General features: G+C 40.7%; 1 protein-coding gene across 1 annotated transcript in view; it reads left to right on the top strand.

Moving 5' to 3' along the window:
- Window positions 1-3,049: 3,049 nt before the first annotated feature.
- LOC132378730 (zinc finger protein 235-like) overlaps window positions 3,050-24,108 on the top strand; it is a 40,615-nt gene continuing 19,556 nt past the window's right edge. Inside the window, exon 1 of the mRNA XM_059945823.1 lies at window positions 3,050-3,430. The gene's annotated coding sequence lies outside the window, so the exon portion shown is untranslated. The remainder of the gene's footprint in view (window positions 3,431-24,108) is intronic.

Raw genomic sequence — 24,108 nt, 5'->3', positions numbered from 1 at the left:
TAAGGCCTGTCAATGTACTGTCATCTGCAAATTTAATTAGCAGATTGGAGCTGTGGGTGGTGACCCAGTCATGAGTATACAGGGAGTAAAGGAGGGGGCTTAGCACACAGCCCTGGGGAGCTCACACTGGGGAGAGGCAATTCATCTAATCCCCATTGCAGGAAGGGATTTATTCAATCACCTGATCTACTGAAACACTAGTTACACAGAAGTGCAGCTGTACACCTGTTGCAAGTGTGGGAAGGGATTCATTCAATTCATCCACTTGTGAGACTCTAGTGAGTTCACAATAAGTAGAGGCCTCAGCTCTGACCTGAGAGTGCAAAAAGATTTACTCAATCATTGCACCTGCTGAAACACCAGCAAATTCACATCAGGGAGGAGGTTCAAATAAGCTGTATGTTTAATTTTCAACCATCATGGTGACTGAATCCAGTTGCAAGTTCACAAGGCTCTGTTAATGTCAGATTCTGCAGCTGCTCATCACATCCAGGACTGAAGCCTGATCACTGAGCATTGGATGGGTTTGTTCTGCTGATGTTAGGCTTAAATTAAACTGGTTTTTAATATCGTGAATCAGTTCTCTTTCAAATACTGTGTCTCAGGTGTTTACTGTCTCTGTCACACACACAGTGTAGAGTAGAGAGCCTGCTCAGCCCATCTGGCCCCTACCTGTATTTCTGCTCCACGCCAGTCCTTTTAAATCCATTCATAGAAACATAGAAATTAGGTGCAGGAGCAGGCCATTTGGCCCTTTGAGCCTGCACCGCCATTCAATATGTTCATGGCTGATCATCCAACTCAGAACCCTGTACCTGCTTTCTCTCCATACCCCCGATCCACTTAGCCACAAGGGCCATATCTAACTACCTCTTAAATATAGCCAATGAACCGGCCTCAACTGTTTCCTGTGGCAGAGAATTCCACAGATTCACCACTCTCTGTGTGAAGAAGTTTTTCCTCATCTCGGTCCTAAAAGGCTTCCCCTTTATCCTTAAAATGTGACCCCTTGTTCTGGACTTCCCCAACATCGGAAACAATCTTCCTGCATCTAGCCTGTCCAATCCCTTTAGAATTTTATACGTTTCAATAAGATCCCCCCTCAATCTTCTAAATTCCAGTGAGTATAAGCCTAGTTGATCCAGTCTTTCTTCATATGAAAGTCCTGCCATCCCAGGGATCAATCTGGTGAACCTCCTCTGTACTCCCTCTATGGCAAGAATGTCTTTCCTCAGATTAGGGGTCCAAAACTGCACACGATATTCTAGGTGCGGTCTCACCAAGGCCTTGTAGAACTGCAGTAGAATCTCCCTGCTCCTGTACTCAAATCCTTTTGCTATGAATGCCAACATACCATTTGCCTTTTTCACCGCCTGCTGTACCTGCATGCCCACCTTCAATGACTGGTGTAAAATGACACCCAGGTCTCGTTGCATCTCCCCTTTTCCTAATCGGCCACTGTTCAGATAATAATCTGTTTTCCTGTTCTTGCAACCAAAGTGGATAACCTCACATTTATCCACAGTAAATTGCATCTGCCATGAATTTGCCCACTCACCTAACCTATCAAAGTTACCCTGCATCCTCTTAGTATCCTCCTCACAGCTAAAACCGCCACCCAGCTTCGTGTCATCCGCAAACTTGGAGATGCTGCATTTAATTCCCTTGTCTAAATCATTAATATATATTGTAAACAACTGGGGTCCAGCACTGAGCCTTGCGGTACCCCACTAGTCACTGCCTGCCATTCTGAAAAGGTCCCGTTTACTCCCACTCTTTGCTTCCTGTCTGCCAACCAATTCTCTATCCACATCAATACCATACCCCTAATACCGTGTGCTTTAAGTTTGCACACTAATCTCCTGTGTGGGACCTTGTCAAAAGCCTTTTGAAAATCTAAATATACCACATCCACTGGCTCTCCCCTATCCACTCTACTAGTTACATCTTCAAAAAATTCTATAAGATTCGTCAGACATGATTTTCCTTTCACAAATCCATGCTGACTTTGTCTGATGATTTCACCTCTTTCCAAATGTGGTGTTATCACATCTTTGATAACCGACTCTAGCATTTTCCCCACCACCAATGTCAGACTAACTGGTCTATAATTCCCCGGTTTCTCTCTCCCTCCTTTTTTAAAAAGTGGGGTTACATTAGCCACCCTCCAATCCTCAGGAACTAATCCAGAATCTAAGGATTTTGAAAAATTATCACTAATGCATCCACTATTTCTTGGGTTACTTCCTTAAGCACTCTGGGATGCAGACCATCTGGCCCTGGGGATTTATCTGCCTTTAATCCCTTCAATTTACCAAACACCACTTCCCTACTAACATGTATTTCCCACAGTTCCTCCATCTCACTAGACCCTTGGTTCCTTACTATTTCCGGAAGATTATTTATGTCCTCCAGTGAAGACAGAACCAAAGTAGTTATTCAATTGGTCTGCCATGTCTTTCGTGCTGTTCACCCCTCACTCTCTCTGTGATGACAGGTTGTAACTGGTCACTAAGCTGTGGGTGAAAAGAGTTACCTTTAATTTCCTCTATGACTTTCTGTAGACTGCAGCAGAAGGAAATTTCACTGGGGTTTTGTCTGAAATTCCTCATTCCTCAGGGCTTTGGGCAAATCAGTGGTTAATCTCTTTCTTTCCTGCTTTTTTCAATGTTATGGACATTTTCACTGATTTCAACTCACAGCTGAATTGGTGCAATATACCACTCTCCTCAAAAGTATGACAGCAGAATAGTGGGGTAAATCTTTGATGGAGGGTAGTCAGAAACCAAAACAGTCCTGCATGAGTCAGGGGTTTGGGGCTCCAGAACATGTTTGGGGGCTAGAGTTTACAGGGAGGAGGAAGAATGAATCAGACCAGGAGAATGTGGCTTCATATGAAAGATCAGCAACATTCATTGTTTATTTCTGCAAAATGCTGGATGAACTGTGGGCCAGATACCATCTATGGAGAGGAATGAAGTCAATGTTCCAGGCCGAGACCCTTCACTGAGACTGTTTGTTTACTCCTTTACTTAGCTGCTACCTGACATGCTGAGTTTTTCTAATACTTTGAGTGTGTTGCTCTATGTTTCCAAAATCTGCAGAATATCTTGTGTTATATCTGCATTTGTAAGTGAAGTGAACTTCGTGATTTTACACACGGAATGCCTGTATATTGTTTGTGGGAGCTTGTAATGTTGAAGTAGCTGCTGAATTTTCTACATTAAACAATTGACTGTTTCTAAGGCAAGTGGCCTGGAACCAGTGTTTACAGACACTTTCCGTGCCACCTTGCCTGCCCAGATACTTCCGCGTTCTGAATTAGCCGTCGGTGACCCAGCGATCTAATGCGCAGGCGTAAGGGTCGCAGTAGTCCCCGAGTGTTGCACATGCGCTCAGTGGGCGAAATGCTGCGGAGGATCGACGGCAGGTAGGAGCGGGAGGTTTCATCAGCTCCTCGACCGAGAGACAATTGTGCGGGTTTTGGATTAATCGTTGTCCCGTACCCTGGCATAGTCCCCGTCCTTTATCTCTTTCTCAGCCTTACTATCCATACCTGGGCCCTGGGGAGTTTTCTGCTGATAACGAAGGCGTTGGTGCCATCTCAGCGGAGCATGCGCATCGCTGGGACCGTGACGGGTTAGACCAACCTCTCGATCGCGGGGTTTTCTGGGTAGAGAGGCAGCCATGGGTGACAGTTCCAGCGTTTTTCCTCGCCATACGTAGGGCGGAGGAAAACGGAGCTGATGATTTCCCAAACACTGTCGAGTTCCAGCTATCTAAATCCAGGGATTATGGACTCAGAACAAAATTATATGCAGTGGTTACTTGAGAATAAATCAAAACTGCGGAGAGACTGAGTGTTCCAAGTAACTGTATTCCAAATCGATAAAAGTACGTTAGATCCTCTATTAAGAAACCAGCAAAGATGAAAAATCTTATAGCGATAAAAAAAATCAAACAAAATTAAAATTAGCGAAAACACGAAGTAAGAGTAATTAACGTTTAAATGAGCGTGATTAAGCGCAACTAGCGAAATAGACGATTTTTACAAAAAAAATCACACCGCGGCTCACTCCCTCTGGACGAAACTAAGTAAGTCAAAGCGTGAGTACATAACGATACTCCTTTGCTTCTCTTACGCTCAAACCCACGTAATAAACGCTCAACAAAATACAATATAGACAGACAGAAAATCGACACATGGCTCCTACCCAGTCCTTTATCATACCTTAATAATTACAATTACATACTATTAAAATAGGAGACTCAAAATCTTTAAGGATTAATATCTTAACATTTATGCAAATATACTCTTTCTTCTTTCAGTCATGTCATGTAACAGTCATTTAGGCCAGAGGCTGCCAGCCAAGTACAGAGTGATCTTTACTAGCAATCTCTGTCACATACAAGTCATGAAGCTTTCAAGCTGTGGCTCCTCAAACTTCTGCCTCCTTTCAAAGACAGATCTTGGTCACAGGCCTGTGCAGACAGCTGAACTTGATGTGCACTTGCTACACCTGTATTTGTTGAATGCCTACAAGATGCTTTTTAGAGCAGTTTGTCATTGAGACGGCTAGAGGATCCGCTAAACTGGACTGGGTGTTATAAACTGCAGGTGATTAGGGAGTTTAAGGTAAAAGAACCCTGAGGAGGCAGTGATCCCAGTATGATTTTCTTTTTTTTGTAATTTATTTTTTTTTATTGAAGTTTATCATAAAACATTTCCATAAGATGTATTTCAGACCTTGTACATACTTATCTGAGGTATAGACTTATAGATAAGAGTGGAAAGAAAAAACAGACAAAAGGAGAGAACTGTACAAGTAGGGAGTGATCTTTTTTTTACAACAGATTCATTGATTTGTGAGAATAAAATAAGGCCTATGAGGCATTATGTAGTTAAACCATTTTTTTCAGTATGAATCAAATTGTTCCAGCTTATGATTAACAGATGCTGTTATCGTCTCCATTTTGTAAAACTCCATTGTAATTTCCATCCATGTATTTTGTTGTGATAACCATTTCCTAGTAAGAGTCTTTTTACCAGCCACCAACTGTATATTCATTAAATATTTATCTCTTTCAAACTATTCTTGAGGTATATATCCAAAATATATGGTCTTACTCTCCAAGGGTATTTCACATTTAAAGATGTCTTGTAGGGCATTGTGTATCCCCCTCCAATAGTTTTTGACAACAGGGCAGTCCCAAAAATTATGATAATGATTTGCATTTTGATTTCCACAATTTCTCCAGCAAACTGGGAGGTTACTATCATAACGGGAGTTCTGAGAGGGTGTAATAAAATATCTTATCAAGTTTTTCCGTCCAAACTCCCTCCATTTCTGTGAGCTGGTACACTTCCATTGATACCTCCATATCGTTGTGCATTCTTCCTCAGTTATAGTTATCCCTCCCTCCTTCTCCCATTTTGTTTTAATGTATGAAGTCAAATGTGTTTTAAGATTTGACAACCCCTTATACATGCTTGAAATGATTCTACTACCATTATCTGAATTGTATGCTTTTCTAAATAGCTCTATCAAGCATGTACTTGCCTTGGTTACATTTTTAAGCATCTTATTAACATATTGTCACATCTGTAAATACCGATAAAAATCTTGTTTTTCTAATAAGTGTTTCTCTTTAAGCATTTCAAAACTGAACAGTGTTCCTTCTTTCATTATGTTACAAAGAACTGTTATTCCTTTAGCTGTCCAGTGCTTAAATCTAGCATCCAATTTATTTGGTGTAAAATCCGAGTCATATGCACACCATTTAAGAATTGCAATATCTCCCTCTAGATTATATTCTTTTATAGTAGTTTTCCATATTTTAAGAGTCAATTTCACCCATGGGTTATCAATAGTATTTATGTACCTTTGTAGGTTGTTATCAGCCAAAATTGCTTGTATGGGGACGGGAAGTACCCGCTCCTCAATGTTTTTCTATTGAGCGTCATATGATGGGTTAGGTGCAGACATTTCCAAACTAATTTCTGTTTTTATTCAAGGTGATACAGTAGGGGAGCCAACACACTAGACAAGCATTTAGCACAGATTGAGACTGTCATTAAAAGTGACAGAGGCTATGTAATTATCATTAAAATATATTGGTGAGACCACTTCACCAAGCACCTATGCTCCCTCTGCCAGAAAAAGCAGGATCTCCCAGTGGCCACCCATTTTAATTGCACTTCCCATTCCCATTCCGATATGTCCATACAAGACCTCCTCCACTGTTGCGATGGCATGAACATCGATATCTCAAACTTCCGGTGATGGCCCCCTGATCCCTCTTTCACCATTCCCCATCCCTTTTTACCTTCCTCACCTTATCTCCTTGTCTGCCCATCCCCCCCCTCACTTTCTTCCATGGCCTTCTGTCCTCTCCTATTAGATTCCCCCTTCTCCAGCTCTGTAGCTCTTTCACAAATCAACTTTCCAGCTCTTTACTTCACCCCTCCCTTCCCCCCACTTTTAACTCTGCTGTTCATCTTTTTATCTCCAGGTCTGCTGAAGGTCTCGGCCCAAAACATTTCCATAGATGCTGCCTGGCCTGCTGAGTTCCTCCAGCATTTTGCATGGTCTTACTCTCTAAGGGTATTTCACATTTAAAGATGTCTTGTAGAGCATTGTGTATCCTCCTCCAATAGTTTTTGATAGCAGGGCAGTCCCAAAAAAGATGATAATGATTTGCATTTTGATTTCCCCCATTTCTCCAGCAAACAGGGAGGTTACTATCATAATGGGATTTCTGAGAGGTTGTAATAAAATATCTAGGCCTTTTACCCTGCCAAATATACCTTGATAGCATCTTGTTCCATTCATTGAATTGATTTTGATTAATCTCTATTGGTAAGGTCTGAAAGAGATATAACAGTCTGGGCAGTATATTCATTTTAATAGACTCAATCCTTGAACTGAGACTGAAAAAAGGAATCAGGTTCCATCTTGCCACATCTTACTTAATTATTTTATATATAGGCTGACAGTTACATTCTGATAATTTTGCCAAATCTTTTGGCATAATGATGCCTAAATATTTGAAAGACTCTGTGTGCCATGCCCAGGGGTATCGACTTTCAATTTCTCTTGGTGGGCTATAGTAATATGAAAGTAATTGTGTTTTATCTATATTGCTGTTGGAAAAGATTCTTAGAGATAGGATCTATGGGCATTTAGAGAATCATGGTCTGATCAGAGACAGTCAGCATGGCTGAAGGGCAGATCGTGCCTAACAAGCCTGATAGAGTTCTTTGAGGAGGTGACCAGGCACATAGATGAGGGTAGTGCAGTGGATGTGATCTACATGGATTTTAGTAAGGCATTTGATAAGGTTCCACATGGTAGGCTTATTCAGAATGTCAGAAGGCATCGGATCCAGGGAAGTTTGGCCAGGTGGATTCAGAATTGGCTTGCCTGCAGAAAGCAGGTGGTCATGGTGGAGGGAGTACATTCGGATTGGAGGGTTGTGACTAGTGGTGTCCCACAAGGATCGGTTCTGGGACCTCTACTTTTTGTGATTTTTATTAACGACCTGGATGTGGGGGTAGAAGGGTAGGTTGGCAAGTCTGCAGACGTCACAAAGGTTGGTGGTGTTGTAGATAGTGTAGAGGATTGTCGAAGATTGCAGAGAGACAGTTATAGGATGCAGAAGTGGGCTGAGAAGTGGCAGATGGAGTTCAACCCGGGGAAGTGTGAGGTGGTACATTTTGGAAGGCCAAACTCTTAAGACAGAGCAGAAAGTAAATGGCAGGATACTTGGCAGTATGGAGGAGCAGAGGGATCTGGCGGTACATGTCCACAGATCTCTGAAAGTTGCCTTACAGGTAGATAGCGTAGTTAAGAAAGCTTATGGGGTGTCAGCTTTCATAAGTCGAGGGATAGAGTTTAAGAGATGCGATGTAATGATGCAGCTCTATAAAACTCTAGTTAGGCCACACTTGGAGTACTGTGTCCAGTTCTGGTCGCCTCAGTATAGGAAGGATGTGGAAGAATTGGAAAAGGTACAGAGGAGATTTACTGGGATGCTGCCTGGTTTAGAGAGTATGGATAATGATCAGAGATTAAGGGAGCTAGGGCTTTACTCTTCGAAGAGAAGGAGGATGAGAAGAGACATGATAGAGGTGTATCAGATATTAAGAGGAATAGACAGAGTGGACAGCCAGGACCTCTTCCCCAGGGCACCACTGATCAGTACAAGAGGACATGACTTTAAGGTAAGGGGAGGGAAGTTCAAGGGGGATATTAGAGGAAGGTTTTTCACTCAGAGTGGTTGGTGCGTGGAATGCACTGCCTGAGTCAGTGGTGGAGGCAGATACACTAGTGAAGTTTAAGAGACTACTAGACAGGTATATGGAGGAATATAAGGTGGGGGGTTATATGGGAGGCAGGGTTTGAGGGTCGGCACTTCATTGTGGGCTGAAGGGCCTGTAATGTGCTGTACTGTTCTATGTTCTATTAATCTTGTATCCTGATAATTGGCCATATTGTTCAAAGGATTGCATCAATTTAGGTAAAGAGTATGTTGGTTGCCCTAGATCAGGGGTCAGCAACCTTTACCACTGAAAGAGCCACTTGGACCCGTTTCCCACAGAAAAGAAAACACTGGGAGCCGCAAAACCCGTTTGACATTTAAAATGAAATAACACTGCATACAACGTTTTTTTTGCCTTTATGCTATGTATAAACAAACTATAATGTGTTGCATTTATGAAATTGATGAACTCCTGCAGAGAAAACGAAATTACATTTCTGCATGCAACAAAAACATTTTGAACTCCGAAAAAAAGACGTTGGGTTGAAGGTTACTTTTAAGTAAAATACTCAACGTCTATTTGAGTCCTTCTTGTATTTATGAAAAACGCCAAACTTAAATTTGCTGCCAGCAGCAAACCAAAAATAACATCAGCCAGCTGTCAGCCTGAAAAATAAAAGGACTATTTCACTGAACAATGAAAAAATATGAATATACATAAAATAATAGGCAATTAAAATATTTATCATACTTGGTTAATGGGATTTCTGCTCCTGGACCTCAGCGCACAGCGTCTGCACATCAGGGCTGTATGACGTCACCTTCATCTTTACACAGGATCGCAAGCTGTCATCTGTGAGGCGTGCGCGATGTTTGTTTTTAATAAAGTTCATGTTGGAGAACACCTGCTCACATACATATGTGGATCCAAAGATCGACAGGACTCCAAGCGCATACTTTTTCATGTTTACATAAATGTCGGGCATAGCATTCCATGTTTCGAACACAAGTTTGTCCGGTTTTGGAAGGTTTTCAATATCACTCCATTTGTGATTCTGAGCAAGAACGGCCTTCTGACGGGCAACATCTTCAAGGTCTGCTGTCAAGCGTCTAAACTTGGACACCCATATGTCTTTGTCGGCTATGTCGGCCAGTTCCATCTCAAGATCAGGTTGACTCACACCTGCCAATGCAGTCGTATTCAGTAGGGAAGGATCGATGCTTAAGGGAGTGACCGGGAAGGATAATGTGTTTTTTTCCTCTCTGAACTCACAGAAGCGTTTCCCAAACGATGTTTGCATTGCGATGATTGCAGAATGTAAATACTCCGAAATTATCATGTCGTGACCTTGTTTGAACTCTCTCAAATTGTGGAAGTGAGACAAAGTGCCTTTCTGTAAATCTCTGGCAAGCACTGTCAACTTGCGCTCGAATGCCAAAACATCCTCCAACATGTGCAGGGCTGTGCGTCCTTTCCCCTGAAGAGCTGTGTTCAGCGTGTTCAGGTGCGCTGTCATGTCTACCATGAAGTGTAGCTTTTCCAGCCACTCTGGCTGTTCCAGCTCAGGAAAGGTGAGCCCTTTGCTGCCCAGGAAAGTTTTCACTTCTTCCAGACACGCGACAAAGCGTTTCAGCACCTCCCCTTTGGACAGCCACCGGACTTTGTTGTGCAGCAGGAGATCAGAATATGCGCTTTCCATCTCGTCCAGTAACAAACGGAATTGACGGTGATTTAAACTTTTTGCCATTATTTTATTGACAATCTGAATGACAACATCCATTACTTCTGTGCATTCCGGAGGAAATGTTTGAGCGCACAGTGCCTCTTGGTGCAAGATGCAGTGAAAAGTCAGCAGCTTTCTGTCCAGCGACTTCTGCAGTAAAGCCACAAATCCCTTGTGCGTTCCCGTCATATTCGGAGCCCCATCAGTAGCTACTGACACCAGATGGGTGGTCTTTATTCCTTTGGCTCTTAAACAATTCAAGACAGCCTCACAGATGTCCTCCCCCCGTGTTTGGTCTTTTAGAGGTATCAACTCAATCAGTTCTTCCTGTGGCCCGGCAGAGTTTACATACCGGCAAAACAACGCTATTTGTTCAATATCACCTTTGTCTTTAGACTCGTCACAGGCAATCGAGTAGGCCACAGCTGAATTGATGTCTTTAATTTGCTGTCTTGTGATGTCTTCTGCCATTTTTATGGTTCTGTCTTTGACAGTCTTTGCAGAGAGGGGCATATCCCTGATTTTCTGCACAATTTCACTCTTGTTTTTAAAGTCCGTGAATAGATGTTCTGAAATCTTAATGAAAGATTCTTTTATATATTCACCATCTGTAAACTGCTTCCCGTGCCTGACTATTTCCTGAGCGGCAATATAACTGGCGTATGTCGTTGATTTTCCAGACTTCATCCATTTCTGGAAATGATTTTTGCTCAGATCAACCTTCCGCATCAGTTCCGAAACGGCTTTTTTTCTCTCATCTCCATCCGGATATTTTTGAGCAAAGGCTGCGTGTTTACTCTGGAAATGCCTTGCGACATTTGACTTTTTGTTGTTTGCTAGTTTCTCATTGCATATTAAGCATACCGGTAAACCAGTCTCGTCAACAGTGAAAGCAAATGAATCTGTCCACGTATCATTAAACGTTCTGTTTTCTTCAGTCACTTTTCTTTTTTTAGAATTCTCCATAGTTGGCTTACCTTGGATCGAAAAATTAAAGAAATCGCGCACTGGCGGGTGTCAGGTATTGGCAGTGGTGACGTATATTAATAGCGATAAAAACACGTTGTAGCGGTGTGCTCACGCAGTCAGTAAACTGCAGTCGAATAACTTTATTCGAACTAAACAGCCTTGCTTTTAAGCCTCCCTCAACCCAGCCCCCATGGACGCAGATGCTGCAAAAGACGCGTACTCACAAACCCCCGTAGGCTATCTCCCTTAGCCGGAATGCTGGCTAATTGTGAGGAAATGTGTCGCCACACTTAGATTGTACAAGATCACCATAATCTTCAAATTTAGAATTACATTTCAAAAGCTAACAAACTAACATAAAATACATTTTAATTAAATACTGACCAATTATTTCCCAAAGCCACAGGGAGCCGCAGCACAGAGGTGAAAGAGCCACAAATGGCTCGGGAGCCGCAGGTTGCCGACCCCCGCCCTAGATAGATCAAAATGCCATCTGCGTAACAAGCCAAATTATGCTTTGTCCCTTTAATAGTAATTCCCCTGATATCTTCATTATGTATGATGTATTGAGCTAATGGTTGCAGATATAATGCGAAGAATAGCGGTGACCATGCACAACCCTGTCTCGTGCCCCTTTCTAGGGTAAAACTATTTGATAAATATCCATTGATTTTAATCCTAGCAGTAGGATTGTCATTTAGTGTCTGTATAGTTTTAATAATTGTGTCCTCGAAACCAAATCTATGTAAAACTCTGTAAAGAAAATTCCAATTAACTGAATCAAATGCTTTTTCAGCGTCCACACTTATCACTGTTGCTTCGATTTAATTTTTTTTGTAAATGGTCCATAATGTGAAGTGTGCTTCGTATATTGTCTTGTGTTTTGCATTGTCGTATAAAACCTATCTGATCGTTATGTATCAGTATGGGTAGAAACTCCTCTAATCGTTTGGCCATGATGGAGGTAAATAATCTATAATCTACATTAAGAATGGATATTGGTCTAAATGACCCGCATTCCATTTTATCCTTGCCTTCTTTCGGTATAGCTGAGATTATCGCTTCCTTCCAATTGGGTGGCATTTGTGCCTTTTTTAGAGCCCAGTTCAGTGGGAATTAACTCATTTTTAAATTCTTTGTACCACTCTGCCATATACCCATCTGATCCTGGTGACTTGCTTAATTTAAGCCTACTATGTGCAGCTTTTAATTCAACTTCAGTTATGTCAGCGGTCATTGTTCTATTTTGTTCTTCGCTTAAAGTGGGTAACTCTAGAGAATTCAAGAAGGTGTCAATTTGGGTTATGCTTCCCCCTTGAACTTTGGAATATAGAGTTTTGTAAAACACTTCAAAAGCTTCTTGAATTTCCCTTAGCTTATTTTTTTATCATTTTCGTTCTTGGGTCCCTAATTCTATGAATTGTATTTTCTGCTTTTTTTTTCAGTTTGCACGCCAGTATTTTCCTAGATTTCAATCCACTTTCATAATGGCTCTGTTTCAGAAACATTAAGTTTTTCCTGATTTCTTGCATAGCCAAACTATTTATTTCATTCCTAGTTCTTTTAGTTTCCCCTAATGTATCCTGTGCAAAATTCAATTTGTGTTTTTTCTCTAGTTCCTTCAGCCTATTTTGTAATTCCTCTAATGTTTTATTCCTTATTTTTTTCTTATATGAAGAAATCGCTATAATTTTCCCTCTTAAGACCGCCTTCAGAGTATCCCATAAAATGGGAGGTGAAACAGGAGTTGGCCCAAGTACATTGGAAGGAGATGACAGCAGAGCAACAGTGGCATGAGTTTCTTGGAAAAATGAGAAAGGTGTAGGATAGGTGTATTCCAAAAATGAAGAAATACTCAAATGGTAAAATAATACAGCAAGGGAAATCAAAGCTACTGTAAAAGCAAAAGAGCGGGCATAAAAAAGCTCAAATTAGTGGGAAGACAAAGGATTGGGAACCCTGCAGAGAGCAACTAGAAGAATCATTAGGAGGGAAAATATGAAATATGAAAGCAAGCTAGTAAACAACATCAATGTGGAGAGTGAAGGCTTTTTCCAAGCATGTAAAAAAGAAAAGAGAGATGAAAGTGGATATAGGACCACTATAAAATGAGGCTGGAGAAATAATAATGTACTAAATGAATATTTTGCATCAGTCTTCAAGTGGAAGACACTAGCAGTGCGCGAAACGTTGAAGGGTGTGAAGGATGAGAAGTGAGTACAGTTACTATTACAAGGGAGAAGGTACTTAAAAAGCTGAAAGACCTAAGCGTACATAAGTCACCCAGACCTGATGAACTGCACCCTGGGGTTCTGAAAGAGGTAGTGGTAGAGATTGTGGAGGCATTAGAAATGATTTATCAAAAATTATTGGACTCTGGCATGGTGCCAGAGGGCTGGAAAATGGCAAATGTCACTCCACACTTTAAGAAAGGAGGAAGGCAGCAGAAGGAAATTAGCCTGACCTCAGTGGTCGGGAAGATGTTGGAGTCAATTGTTTAGAATGAAGTTATGGAGTACTTGGTGACATAGGACAAGATAGGACATAGTCAGCATCGTTTCCTTAAAGAAAATCTTGCCTGCCAAACCTGTTGGAATTCTTTGAGGAGATTACAATTAGAAAGATAAAGGGGATGTAGTGGATGTTATATATTTGGAATTTCAGAAAGTCTTTGGTAAGGTGCCAGACATGAGGCTGCTTACCAAGTTAAGAGCATGGTATTCCAGTAAAGTTACTAACATGGTTAGAGCATTGGCTTATTGGTAGGAGTCAGTGAGTGGGAATAAAAGGATCCTTTTCTGGTTGGCTGACAGTGACTAGTGGTGTTCCACAAAGGTAAGTGTTGGGACCACTTTTTATGCTGTATATCAATGATTTAGATGGCTTTGTTGCCAAGTTTGTAGATGATATGAAGATTATTGGAGGAAAAGGTAATGTTGAGAGAACAGGTCAGCTACAGAAGGACTTAAGACAGATTAGGAGAATTGGCAAGAGAGTGGCAAATGAAATACAGTGTTGGAAAATGCATGGTCAAGCACTTTGATAGTAGAAATAACTGTGCAGACTATTTTCTACACAGGAAGAAAATCCAAATATCTGAGACACAAAGGGACTTGGAAGTCCTTGTGCAGAACATCCTAAAGGTTAAAACTTGCAGATTGAGTTGGTGGTGAAGAAGGCAAATGCAATGTTAGCATTCATTTCAGGAGGTCTAGAGTACAAGAGCAAGGATGTGATGCTGAGGCTTTATAAGGCACTGATGAGGCCTCACCTTGATTATTGTGAACAGTTTTGGGTTCCTCATCTAAGAAGTGTTGTGCTGGCATTGGAGAGGTTCAGAGGAGGGTCACAAGGAGGATTACAGTAATGAAAGGGTTTTCATATGAGTAATGTTTGATAGCTCTGGGTCTGTGCTGGGTGGAATTTAGGAGGATGAAGGGGATCTCATTGAAACCTTTTGAATGTTGGAAGGCCCACACAGAGTAGATGTGAAAAGGTTGTTTCCGATGGTGGGGGGGGGGTGAATTCTAAGAAAAGAGGACACAGCCTCCATTTAACACAGAGCTATGGAGAAATTTCTGTAGCCAGAGGGTGGTGAATTTGTGGAATTTCTTACCACAGGCAGCTGTGGAGGCCAGGTCATGGGTGTATTTAAGAAAGAGCTTGATAGGTTCTTGATTGGACATGGCATGAATGGTTAAGGGGAGAAGGCCGTGGAGTGGGACTGAGGAGGGAAAAAAAGGATCACCTATGATTGAATGGTGGAGCAGACATGATGGTCCTAATGGCCTAATTCTGCTCCTTTGTCTTATGGTCTTATAAATCCTATTCCATCTGGAAAGACTTAGAACCATAGAACATTACAGCACAGAAACAGGCCATTTGGCCCTTCTTGGCTGTGCCGAACCATTTTTCTGCCTAGTCCCACTAACCTGCAACTGGACCATATACCTCCATGCACCTCTGATCCATGTATCTGTCCAAGTTTTTCTTAAATGTTAAAAGCGATCCCGCATTTACCACTTCATCTGGCAGCTCATTCCACACTCCCACCACTCTCTGTGTGAAGAAACCCCTCCCCCCCATGTTCCCTTTAAACTTTTCCCCCTTCACCCTTAACCCATGTCCTCTGGTTATTTTTCTCCCCTAGCCCTCAGTGGAAAAAACCTTGCTTGCATTCACTCCATCTATACCCATCAAAATTTTATATACCTCTATCAAGTCTCCCCAAGTTCTTCTACGATCCAAGGAATAAAGTCCTAACCTATTGAACCTTTCTCTGTAACTCAGTTTCTCAAGTCCCGGCAACATCCTTGTAAACCTTCTCTGCACTCTTTCAACCTTATTAATATCCTTCCTGTAATTTGGTGACCAAAACTGCACACAATACTCCAAATTCGGCCTCACCAATGTCTTATACAATCTCACCATAACATTCCAACTCTTATTTTTTGTTCATTTTTATAATCTTTTTATTGGTACATAGTCTTCTACAGCTATAAGATGATACAAAACTTCAACAAATTAATATATATATAATTAATAAAGCTGGAGAAAATAAAAACTGATCGTAATATATAAAAATGAAGAAAAAATTTATATGTAAAGAAAAAAAACCCCATCTAACTAAGAAAAAAAAACCCATCAGGAATCAACCCCTGGAGCAATACATCTTACCATTCTCTCTCTCTCTCTCTCTCTCTCTCTCTCTCTCGCTCTCTCTCTCTCTCTCTCTCTCTCTCTCTCTCTCTCTCTCTCTCTCTCTCTCTCTCTCTCTCTCTCTCTCTCTCTCTCTCTCTCTCTCTCTCTCTCTCTCTCTCTCTCTCTCTTTCTCTCTCGCTCTCTCTCTCTCTCTCCATATATAAAGAAAAAGAATCATCAACTGCCAATTCATATTTATATAAAATAAGATTGGAAGGAAACCATATAAAATAATTCAATTTAAATGATAATATTTAGCAAAAGAGCCCCATCTTCTCTCAAAATCGAATCAGTGATCAAAAGTTCTACTTCTAATTTTTTCCAAACTGAGACATAACATTACTTGAAAAAACCATTCAATTAATTTAGGGACAGAAGTATCTTTCCATTTTAATAAAATATCCCTTCTTGCCAATAATGTAACAACATGTTGATCTGAAGATGAAATACCCTGAATATGATGCAGAATTGTTCCAAATAGTCTGCTAGGTTGTAAATTAGTTTTTAGAGCTTTAAAAATTGTAGAAAATCAAAGATTTCCAAACCAGTTTTAATAAAGGACATGACCAGAACATATGTGACAAAGTAGCTTCTTCAGTTTTACACCTATCGCAGTGGTTATCTATACTAGGAAATATTTTAGATAGTCTCTCCTTTGTTAATAACGGTGAACTATTTCAAACTGAATTAAACAGTGATTGACACATATAAAGGAAGAATTTACATTTTTCAAAACTCGCAACCAATCTTCATTAACAAAGGTCATATTAAGTTCTCTTTCCCAATCTTGTTTAATCTTTAGTGAGAGGTTCTCTTTTTGTAACAAAAGTAAGTTATAAATTCTGCTAATAGAACCTCTCACTGAAGGATTCAACTTCAAAATGGTATCCAAATCAGATTCTTGCAAATATGGAAACGGATAAATATTGTAAAAAATGTCTAACCTGAAGATATTGTGGAAAATGTGCATGAGCGGGAGAATATTTATTAATTAACTCTTCAAAAGTCTTCAATCGACCATCACAAAATAAATCTGTCAAAGAATGGATCCCTTTATTTCTCCATAGGAGAAAAATGGGATCGGTTATTGAAGGTTTAAATAAAGTTTTGATATAAAAAACTAGACAACTTAAATTGTTTAAAATTAAAAAATATTGCAAAACTGAAACCAAATCTGTAAGGACTGTTTAATAACAGGGTAAAAATTTGGAATTTGGAATTTTAGAAAGTTGTAGAGGTAATGGAGCTCCTAATATTGAAGTTAAATGAAATTGTTTAACAGTTTTTAGTTACAAATCAACCCATAGTGGTTTTTGGCTCTAATTGAGCCAATATAGCCAAAAACATAATTGTCTAATATTAACAGCCCAATAATACAGTTTTAAATTAGGAAGTGCAAGTGCATCTTTTAAAAAAGTGCATCTTTTTTAGATTTTTGTAAATGATACTTATTAATTTTTGGTCTTTTATTGTTCCAAATAAAGGAAGAAGTAAGAGAGTCAGTTTGATCAAAATTTTTTTAGTTATAAAGATAGGTATATTTTGGAAAATATATAAAAATCTAGGTAAAATCATCATTTCACAGCATGGATACGGCCTATTAAAGAGAGAGTGTGGATTCCATCTAGAAAATAATTGTTTCATGGAGTCCATTAAAGGAACTATATTAGCTTTATAAAGATCTTTATGTTTTTTAGTAATTATAATACCTAAATATTTAAAAGTATTAACAATTCTAAAAGGAATATCCTTATATATAAAAACGGGCATTTAATGGGAAAAATTCACTTTTATTCTAGTTAAGTTTATATCCTGAAAATTTACCAAAGTTTTTTAGTGTTTCCAAAAGATTAGGAACTGACTCCTTGGGATTCGAAATAAACACGAAAAGATCATCTGCGTAAAGAGAAATCTTATGCATGGTTCCATTCATAGAGGTACCATGAATATTTTTGGCTTCACGTAGTGTTATAGCCAAAGGCTCCAACCAATACAAGATTAAATAAAAAAGGGCTTAATGGACATCCCTGTCTAGTACCACGGGAAAGTGAGAAAAAAAGACCTGAAGTTATTAGTAATAACAGTGGCAATAGGATTCTTATAAATCATTTGTATCCACCTATTAAAATCATTACCAATACCAAATTTTTCTACTACTTTGAACAACTATGGCCAATCACCTCTATCAAATGCCTTTTCTGCATTGAGAGATAACACATTGGGGTTGCTTAGATATTGGTGAATATATAATATTCATCACTCTCTGAACTTTAGAGAAAGAGTAACAGCCTTTAATAAAGCCTGTTTGATCCATAGAGATGATTTTAGTTAAAATACTTTCCAAGCGGTTAGCCATTATCTTAGAGAGAATTTTTGCATCCACATTTAATAGTGAAATAGGTCTATATGTTGAACATTCAGTAGGATCTTTATCTTTCTTAAAGGTTAAGGAAATAGATGCTTCATAAAAGGAAGAAGGTTAAACTACCCTTCTCGAAGGATTCATGAAATATTTCCAAAAGATATGGAGAAAATAATCTTTCAATTTTTTTGTAAAATCCTACCGAATAACTATCAAGCCCAGGAGCTTTACCTGATTGCATTAATAAAATAGCTTTCTGAATTTCATGCTAGGTAATTGGAGCATCAAGCATCTGTTGATCTTCAGCAAAAATATAAAGGAGTGGAGGGTTATGGGCTGAGTGCGGGTAGGTGGGACTAGGTGAGATTAAGGGTTCGGCACGGACTAGGAGGGCCAAGATGGCCTGTTTCCGTGCTGTGATTGTTATATGGTTATGAGGAAATTTAATCTTATGTAAAAAAGCCATTTTGGAGGAGTCTGCTGGAAATTGAGATCTATAAAGATCAGAATAACAATCTTGAAAAATATTATTAATGTCTTCATGGTTACTTGCTATATCTCCATTATTTTTACGAATCTTTAAAATTTGCCTTTTAGCTCTAGCTGCTCTTAATTGGGAAGCTAATTTATTATTTTTATCCCCAAAAATATAAAATTGACTTTTCAATTTAAGCAAATATCCTTCAATAGGATATGTTAATAATAAATTATATTGTGATTGTAATCCTACTCTTTTAAATGAAACAGTTGGAGAGATTGCATTAATGTTATCTAATTCTTTAATTTGTTTATAGATTTTATCTGGTTCTTGTCTTGTTTGTTTCTTCAGTTTAGCTCCATATGAAATAATCTGACCACATAAATAGGTTTTTAATGTATCCCAAATTACTAACTTTGAGACGTTTCCTATATTATTAAAGAGAAAAAGAAACTCTTTTATCTGAGTTTGAATAAACTCAACAAATTCTGAACTTTGTAACAAGTGTTCTGGAAAATGCCAAAATGGTCTGGTAGAAGCGACATCTTTCAGTTCAAATATTAGATTTAAAGGAGCATGATCAGAGATAGCAATTGCATCATACTCACATTTCTGAACATTAAATAAAAGTCGAGTGTCTACTATAAAATAGTCGATTCTCGAATATATATTATGAACATGTGAGAAAAAAGAGTATTCCTTATCCCTAGGATGCATATGCCTCCATACTTCAATTAGCCCATAATCAATTAAGAAGGAATTAATAGGGAGTTGATGTTTGGGTGATGACTTAACCATTAAAGCATTTAAACAAGTATTAAAATCACCACCCATTAATAACATATTGTAGCGGTGTGCTACACGCAGCGCTAAAATTACGACACGGAGTCGGTAACTGCAGTCGAAGAAAACAAAAACTTTATTCGAAAACTTCAGCCTCACTTTTAAGCCTCTGTCAACCGGCCCCCCATGGCGCAGAGGCTCCAAAGCTCTGTGCTCGCAAACCCCCGTAGGCTATCTAATTGTGAGTCAGTTCGGATGCACCAGGAAATGGGTCGCCACATAACCCCCCCCCCCAGAACCAGGCGATACACCCCCCAATGTCCACAGTCTGGGCCAGAACCTGCTTGGGAGGTCGGCCTCTGTGCCGAGGCGCCGGAAACTCGGCCGGTTGCGCCAGGTCCACATGGGCCGGTTTGAGGCGGTCCACCGTGAAAACCTCCTCTTTCCCCCCAACGTCCAGCACGAACGTCGACCCGTTGTTCCGGAGCACCATAAACGGCCCCTCATATGGCCGCTGCAGCGGCGGCCGATGCCCGCCCCTTCGTACAAACACAAACTTACAGTTCTGTAGGTCTTTGGGTACGCAGGTCGGGTGCCGCCCGTGCTGTGAACTGCGGTGCCAGAACCGATGGGAACTCCGCCAGGACCCTGGTGAAGTCGTTGTCGGACAGCGTGATGGAGCCGAGGTGAGGGGCTGGCAACTGGGCTGCACCCAGGGAGAACGTCTGAAAGGTCTCAGCGTGTACCAGTCTCTTCCTGGGCAGGTCGACCAGTAGGCTGTGAGCCCGCAAAAAATCCGCACCCAGAAGCGGTTGGGCTACGGCGGCCAGTGTGAAGTCCCACGTGAACTGGCTGGAGCCGAACTGTAGCTGCACCTGACGGGTGCCATAGGTCCTTACTGTGCTGCCATTCACGGCCCTCGGGGGGACCCGGTGCCCTGCTGCGGGTGTCGTAACTCGTCGGAGGTAAAACGCTGATCTCAGCCCCAGTATCGACCGAAAACCGGCGTCCGGACCTTCTATCCCACACATACAAGAGGCTATCCCGATGGCCAGCCGCCGTAGCCATCAGCGGCGGCTGGCCCTGGCGTTTCCCGGGAACTTGCAGGGCGGGCGACAACGGCGGGCTTCTGCGCCCCACCGCTGGTGGTAGAAGCACCAGTGGTCATTGGGCGGGGGGTTGGCGGGCTCTGCGGCCGGGCCTGGACTGGTTTGCTGCTGGGAGCGTGGCTGGGAGATCTGTGCGATGGACGCCCCGCTCACCTTTTTGGCGTTCCACAGCAAGTCCGCCCGGGCTGCCACCTTCCGGGGGTCACTGAAATCTGCGTCGGATAGCAGCAGGCGTATGTCCTCGGGCAGCCGCTCCAGGAATGCCTGCTCAAACATGAGGCATGTGTCGGCCAGAGACAACATCTCATTCATTAAAGCCGATGGAGGTCTGTCGCCCAAGCCATCCAGGTGCAGTAAACGGGCAGACCGCTCACGCCATGAGAGTCCGAAAATCCTGAGGAGCAGGGCTTTGAATTCCGTGTACTTGCCGTCTGCCGGGGGCGACTGTACGAACTCCGCGACCTGGGCCGCTGTGTCCTGGTCGAGGGAGCTCACCACGTAGTAGTAGCGGGTGTCTTCTGAGGTGATCTGGCGAACGTGGAATTGGGCTTCGGCTTGCTGGAACCATAGGTCCGGGCGCTGTGTCCAGAAACCCGGCAGTTTCAATGAAACCGCATGAACAGAGGCGGCGTCGGTCATTTCTGGTCCAAAAATCGTTTGGACCGTCGGGGTCACCAATTGTAGCGGTGTGCTACACGCAGCGCTAAAATTACGACACGGAGTCGGTAACTGCAGTCAAAGAAAAAAAACTTTATTCGAAAACTTCAGCCTCACTTTTAAGCCTCTGTCAACCGGCCCCCCCCCATGGCGCAGAGGCTCCAAAGCTCTGTGCTCGCAAACCCCCGTAGCCTATCTAATTGTGAGTCGGTTCGGATGCGCCAGGAAATGGGTCGCCACAATATATTCATTTAAATCAGGTAACAGCTTTAAGAAAAAGGGATCATCTACATTTGGTCCATAAATATTAACCAAAACCATTTTCCTATTATAAATTAATCCTTTAACAATGAAAAATCTACCATTAATATCGGCTATAATGTCCTCCTGATTAAAAGGGATATTGGAATCAATAAAAATAGAAACACCTCTAATTTTACTCTGAGAGTTTGCATGAAACTGAAAACCCTTCTGAGATTTAAACAAAAGATTCTTATCATATAACCTGATATGCGTCTCTTGAGCAAAGATTATATCAGGTCGGAATCGGTTAATAATTTTAAATGTTTTCTTACACTTAATAGGATGATTCCAACCACAAACATTCCAACTTAAAACGTTTAACTGTTTAGATATCATCATGAAACTTTGTATCTAAAAAGAGTAGTTAGACGCATGCCAGGATAAAATAGTCTAAAATGGCGGAGATGAACAACAATAATAATAATTTGCATATGCTCCGGGATTCCATAATGGGGATAAAAAAAGAAGAAAAATAAACTTACCCAAACTAAAAAGCCCAGAAATAAGTCGATATCAATTGATGCAAGCCCCAAGAAAACCAAAGAAGCGATAATAAACTCCACCTACCTAAATAAAAAAAAGAAAAAGGAATCTCTGTCTCCTTCTATCGAACATAGAACTCATTACAGTCGGCATGAATCTCAATATAATTAAATTGGAAGGAACTTTTTTTTTGTAGAACCAAACGACCTTCAATTTTGAAAGTAACCTTTATGATATTAGATAAAGGAAGAAAAACACATCCAAAGCAATTCTTGAAATATTTGCACAAAAGAAAAACAATCACCATCTTTAAATTATCCAATCTATCTTTAAAATGTAAAAAAAATCCAAGTAATTATTTTAAAAATCTTTACAAAAGCATATGGAACAAAAAAAACAGATCATTTAAATGCTGCAGTGAAAAAGTTCTGGATGGTTCAACATTATCTACAGTCTTTCAACAGCTCTCCCACTATGTCTTCTGAGGTTAAAACCATCCAAACCAGAGATAAAAATACATTTTAAGGTAAAGACTTTCTATAACCATCAAATCTTCCAATTTCATCACTCTTGATGCCACGAGACAATCAAACTGTTGTAGATCATTCAAACTTCAGGCTTCAGACTCGTCATCAGACTCGTCAGACAAAGAGTTAATAAAACGCACTGCTTCGGCTGGATCATCAAAAGTACGAGCTCCAGAATTTTTGACAAAAAGCCTTAATTTGGCTGGGTATTGTAATGATGGGAAGAGCTTTTTTTGACACGCTAATCTCATAGCCCAGGCGAATCCAGCACGCTTCTTGACAATTTCGTGTGGAAAATCTTCAAAAAAGCGAATCTCCGAACCTTGAAATTGAAACAACCTTTGTTTTCTTGCAAGCTTAATAATGCGGTCTTTGTCTCTGAAATGGAGAAAACGCACAACAATATGCCTGTTTTTACCTTCATCCAAAAGTTTTAAAGTACCGGTTCTATGAGCTGTTTCAATCTCCGGGAGTTGCGAACAAACCTCCAGAAATAAAGACTGAAACATTTTAGCAAAATAATCCAGTGTGTCGGCAGATTCTGATTTCTCTTTTTAATCCAACAATTCGAATATTATTCCAACGTGACCGAGCTTCCAGATCCATGATTCGTTGTTGAGCCTTTTCCTAACGAGAAGAAAGGACAGCCGCATTTTGACTAACTTCTTTAAGATCTAGGCTCAGAGAGTCAATTTTTTCTTCAAATTTCTCTTTTAGTTGAGTTATTTCAGTGCCGATACTGCTGATTTGAGACTCTAATCTCTTCACCCAAGAGGGTTCTTCCAAGAACTCGTCAGTTTTTTTAGACTTTCCATTGGCTGGGTCCGGATTTCGCCTAGTGCCCCTTAAAGTAGCCATAATTGTAACTTGCTCGACAGATCTGACTGAATAAAGTTGAAATTTCAAAGTTTAAGTCAGAAAAGGGAGAGATTAAAGGCGGACAGAAAGCGACTGTGTCTTAACATGTCCGTGAGCGGGAGGTGGATTCCACATTCCAACTCTTATACTCAATACTTTGATTTATAAAGGCCAATGTACCAAAAGCTCTCTTTACTATCCTATCTACCTGTGATGCCACTTTTAGGGAATTTTGTATCTGAATTCCCAGATCCCTCTGTTCTACTGCACTCCTCAGTGCCCTACCATTTACCTTGTATGTTCTACCTTGGTTTTTCCTTCCAAAGTGAAATACCTCACACTTGTATGTATTAAACTCCATCTGCCATTTTTCAGCCCATTTTTCCAGCTGGTCCAAATCCCTCTGCAAGCTTTGAAAACCTTCCTCACTGTCAAATACAACTCCAATCTTTGTATCATCAGCAGATCTGCTGATCCAATTTACTACATTATCATCCAGATCATTGATATAGATTATAAATAACAATGGACCAGCAGTGATTCCTGTGGCACACCACTAGTCACAGGCCTCTAGTCAGAGAAGCAATCCTCTACTACCACTCTCTGACTTCTCCAATTGAGCCAATGTCTAAGTCAATTTACTACCTCACCATGTATACCTAGCAACTGAATCTTCCTAAGTAACCTCTCATGCGGGACCTTGTCAAAGGCCTTACTGAAGTCATTGTAGACTACATCCACTGCCTTCCCTTCATCCACTTTCCTTGTAGCCTCCTCGAAAAACTCTTAACTGTTAAACATGACCTACCATGCACAAAGCTGTGTTGACTCTCCCTAATAAGTCCCTGTCTAACTAAATACTTGTAGATCCTATCTCTTAGTACTCCTTCCA

Source organism: Hypanus sabinus, chromosome 21 (assembly GCF_030144855.1).
Source record: "Hypanus sabinus isolate sHypSab1 chromosome 21, sHypSab1.hap1, whole genome shotgun sequence".
NCBI classification, from domain to species: domain Eukaryota; kingdom Metazoa; phylum Chordata; class Chondrichthyes; order Myliobatiformes; family Dasyatidae; genus Hypanus; species Hypanus sabinus.
This window is presented reverse-complemented; position numbering and strand designations above follow the sequence as displayed.